Source organism: Rhipicephalus sanguineus, chromosome 8 (assembly GCF_013339695.2).
Source record: "Rhipicephalus sanguineus isolate Rsan-2018 chromosome 8, BIME_Rsan_1.4, whole genome shotgun sequence".
Lineage (NCBI taxonomy): Eukaryota > Metazoa > Arthropoda > Arachnida > Ixodida > Ixodidae > Rhipicephalus > Rhipicephalus sanguineus.
Window position 1 is genome coordinate 169,328,312 of NC_051183.1, and position 4,760 is coordinate 169,333,071.

A 4,760-nucleotide genomic window follows, 5' to 3' on the forward strand; every position below is an offset into this window, starting at 1 on the left:
TAATACGTCTTGTCGTAATTCGCAATTTAAATCAGTGTAAAATTACAAGTTCCTGTGTTGCTTACACGAACTCGTGATGTGGCGCTAGCACATGACAGGCGCATAAGCACCACGTCACGCAAGAAACTCATCAATATAGCACTTTCTCCCGCACTTTCTTACCTCGACTCCAACGTCGCAATCAAAAATGCAGATGTTTCAACAAAACAATCAAAATTATTACGTCCTGTTATAAGGCCGAAGCGCGCAGCCAATTGAAGCGAAAAGAGAAAAGGGCATCTTCTAAGAGAAATCGAAAGTGAGTGTACGTGTATTTGACGGTTGAAATGAACTGAGATTTTGACAAATGTCGTTCGAATATTTATTGGAATCTCTTTCCCGCTGCTGGTGGCAGGCTGCCAAGCTTCCACTCGAGAAGGTCCGTCAGCCATTTTTATCGTCACGGCTGCGACGAGTAGCATTTTGCCGCTTCAATCGGGATCCTGGAATGAAACTAGTTTAAATAGCTGCGCTGGCGCCGCCAAGGGATTGAATTGCAACAAGCATGCACGAAGGAAAGCAGATGATTCTTAAGGGCTCGTTTTCTTTGTTAGACACAATATTATTGAGTTCTCAATAATATTGTGTCTAACAAGCATGCACGTTTGACGTAATATTCAGACTCAAGAAGATAGATATCAAAAGTTAGAGTGTGTGCTGAGGTTGCATGCGTTATGGCTTAAAGAGCTCAACAATGCAAATCAGCAAAAGTAAGAAAGTCCGAGCGCCACTACGTGTATTTATTTTTTGACTTAAGGTAAAGAAGAATCGTCGCTTCCTACTGTGATATATATATATATATATATATATATATATATATATATAGAGAGAGAGAGAGAGAGAGAGAGAGTAAGCGTGGAAGCGTAGGCAAGGTGCACAGCTTAATGCCAGACAGCTTCCTTATTTAGATGACGCGGACGCAATTCTTTCCGGTATTCCATTCCCTAACTACGGCTCGTTGGCACTGAATACGGCGAAAGCCTGAAATACAGGATCACGCAAGCAGGCAGCCAACCGATCACGCATTTCAGCTTCTTTATACAAAGTTTTGTCATTGTGTCCGCTTGAAAACCTGATCCAGATAGGTAGTTTATCGCCAGACCTGTTACTCTGCGTAGCAAATACAGTGAGGCAATATTTTACCGTAACTAAGCGGAAGGCTTCATGACTACCGCAGTCTCATGCAGCCAGAATGCAAATTCTTGTAACATGTTGCACTTAACACATTTCGGGCTTAAAAGATGAGTGAAGTCCCAAAACTGCAAGAAAAAAAAAATAAATGCTTCGGCGTTTCTTAATATGGAATTACATAACTAAATGACTGCGAGGTTACGCGGACGTTACCACCCCTAACTTGCGGCCATGACTCAGGAAGTATTAGAACACGTATATATCTACACCCTTGGCAAGTAAAACTTAGTGCATCGGACAGTAACAAAAAGAATGCAGAAATCAATGCTGTGACGCACACTGTTCTTTTCTGAACATTAATTATCTCAAGTGGCTTACACAGAAAATGCGAACTATTTTTTCTGATTAAGCTCTATTGATTGTCTATATTTTCTGATAAAGCTCTATGGACCTGATTTTCATTGGATGAAAACAGTGTGCCGGAACTAAACGAAGAGCAAAAAAAAAAAAGAAAAATACGGCGTTTTTCATCGGCACAGAAACGTAACCAAAACGTTATTTATTATTTCGTTGTCGAGTGAAGCCCAGATATTTTTTATCGGTTTTCGGTTCAAGGGAATTACCCGCCATTGTGGTCTCGTGGTTATGGTGCTCGACTGCTGACTCGAAGGTCGCGGGATCGAATTCACTCCGTGGTGTCCGCATTTTAGATGGAGGTGAAAATGCTTGAGACTTCTGTGCTTAAATTGAGGTGCATGTTAAAAAAACCTCTGGTGGCCGAAATTTCCGGAGCCCTCCATACGGCGTCCATCATAATCATATGGTAGTTTTGGGACGCTAAGCTCCAACAAATATTATTATTCGAGGAAAAGGTTGGCAACCCGGAACAAGCGAGGTCATGCAGCGTGAACCGAATTAATACATATCTAAGGTTACAGTATTAGCGCGTATCTCAGGCAGAGCTTCCAATGTAAAGGTGTGTTGAAATATTGCGAAATACGAAAAGAGTGGCAGCAGCATATCTTTATATTAACTCAATTGGACCTTGGTGTACCAGTCACGCAGGAGGGCATTTTCGGCGCCGAAGTTTCTTTTAAGACAACAGCGGTGTCGCCTATTCAGAAACTACAGTCGATGATGTGCTGCTTCGGAGATCGTGCTCCCTACCTTGACCAAAATATTCAGCCTTCTCAGAGAATTCGTAATTCACTTATGAGAAAATAAATAGTTTGTGAGAATGGTTTATGAGACACTTATGAGAAAAAAATAAAAAGCTTCAAGTGCCTCCGATCTCGGAGGCAGTGCAACATCACGCTAGGCACAGAAACCTTTAGCGGCCGTAGGATCAATACAATCGACGGAGAAGAAAGAAAAGAAAAGAATAAGCATTTCGCCTTCGAGTCATCTTAGGCCAATGCGTAAGGGAGCCTGTGAGTTTTTATATAAGTGCTGGGAATTGCGCCCCACAACGACGACATTATTATGAGAGACGGCGTAGTGAGGGCTCCGGAAATTTCGACCACCAAGGGTTTCCTAACATGCACCTATATCTAAGCACACGGGCCTTTAGCATTTCACCTCCATCTAAATGCCCGCCGCGGCAAGGATTCAATCCCGCGACCTCCGGGTGAGTAGTCAAGCACCATAACCACTGACCACCTTGGCAGGTCATCTGTACAATGCTGACAAAATAGGAGCGCGCAATAGTTATCTATGTTACCTCCTGGGGGGCCTGGTGGACTTGGAGCACCATCAGTAGGGGTAGGATCTGTTGTCCTCGCAGGGGCACATGAACCCTCTTGTATCAAGACCGCAACGACTAAAGTGGTCAACATGACCAAAAAGCAAAAGGTCGAATTCTTTGCCATTTTCACCAGACCTCGTCGAGCCAGCATGCGGAGGAATGCGAAAACTGTCTCTTATATACAAATTCGAGCCCGGAGCATACGCAGAATCAAGCTTACAAGGTATTGTTAACTGTGATAGAGTATAGTGGCATACAAAAAGTACAAGAATTTTTGTAATATTATCGTTAATGCCTCGGCATTTCCCCTTGACATTACTTAAAAAGCACTACGTCGTCTTCTAGGAGGTAGATAAAAAAGGTCAAAGTGGAGATCATTGTACCGGCGTAGGAGAGTCTCAGAGAAGAAGGCGCCAATCAATCGTCGATGTGGCAGTGTAGGTGTGGTCTGAAGTCGGAATTTTCACACCTCATCCATTAATAGCGGGATACATATTATAAACATTTATTCTCTACTAAAGAACGTCTCTGCCGCCTCCCTTTAATACCCTATAATTTTTCTGGGCACTTCAACCCGATCATTCGCACCGCGTACATCCTATGTTGGCACTATGGGGAGATGGCATGGATGGTTCATGCGGTCAGTCGATAAAAAATGCATTGAGAGGGTACTATATTCATTCTAATAGCACACGCAGAGCTGGTATACGTTGTTTTAAATGCCGCGAAATTTGTGCAACAGTAGGAATTGCGTTCTCGCTGTTCCCAAGCATTAAAAATAATATGCCCCGATCCGCTGGCCGATGACAACGTAGGTGTGTTCCATGTGCTCGCTAATGAACAAAAATAGGTGAAAATGGTCAATAGTGAAAAGTTGTAATAGCGAAAAGCTGTAAATAGTGAAAAGTTGTAAATCACTTACTGCGTTCAAAAAGTAACTTTGGTCATCACATTATACCAGAATTTCCCAGTTCTTAACAAATTTTGAAAGACGTGGTTAACTCAGTTGCCGGGGAAACTAGAAAACAATACCAAGTACGGCTGTGTAAACTTTTCAGTCACCCTGATATTCTGGTAAATACCCAAATAAATGAAAATTTCATAGCTCTGTTCGCCTGCCCTAGAGAATTAATTCTTGTAAAACATGAATGTATGCATTTCACTTTCTTCAGCGAATTGGGAAAATTTTTCAACCCGGTTTCGGACACACACGTTCAATCCTTGCCAAATTTGATTATCTTTTTTTTACAAAAGCTGCACTTGGGTCACACATGTTAAACTTCTATATTAGAGTTAATACAGCACATTCGCAATTTATATTTCAAATTATTATTGGCACGCAGCCTTCCGAAGCCCGATCACAAGAGTATCACGAGGAAAATTGAAGGGCACGAGAATAGGATATGCCAAAGCATCCAGGGAGCCGCCAATGTGGGATGTCTGCAAAACATATCTCATGAATACGTGTGGCGGTTCGACCGTTGGTGCGCCTAGTCATTCGGGCTCAAACGAAGCGTGGCTTCTGCGTATCAGGGTTGCCACTGACTTTCGAGTAAATGTCGCCAAACAACGAGCAGAAAGTCGCCAAAAGTCGCCATTTTTAAAGAAATTTCGCCAAAAAAGTCGCCATTCTAGATGTGTGCGGCATATCCTAGTAATAAGAATTTTCACTGATGTATAGCCCCGTAGAATACAGTGCCATTCAAAGCCCTTAAAGTATCTTGACATTTCTCAATGCCAGGCGCATCGCCCCTTCACCATGGGAGTGCTTGGTACACCTGGTTCTCCGACTAGCCGCAAGATGTGCGCGGCGGCGCAAGTATGAAAGGATAAAACGCTCATGATA

The 4,760-nt window shown here is 42.8% G+C and overlaps 1 long non-coding RNA gene across 1 annotated transcript; it reads right to left on the minus strand.

Annotated features, from left to right (window-relative positions):
• Positions 1-349: 349 nt before the first annotated feature.
• On the minus strand, positions 350-3,041 carry LOC119402478 (uncharacterized). The gene is made up of 2 exons (XR_005185816.2): positions 2,891-3,041; positions 350-482 (listed from the first exon to the last, which is right to left on the minus strand). It is a non-coding gene; the product is annotated as an uncharacterized LOC119402478 (long non-coding RNA).
• Between the last annotated feature and the right edge of the window lie 1,719 nt (positions 3,042-4,760).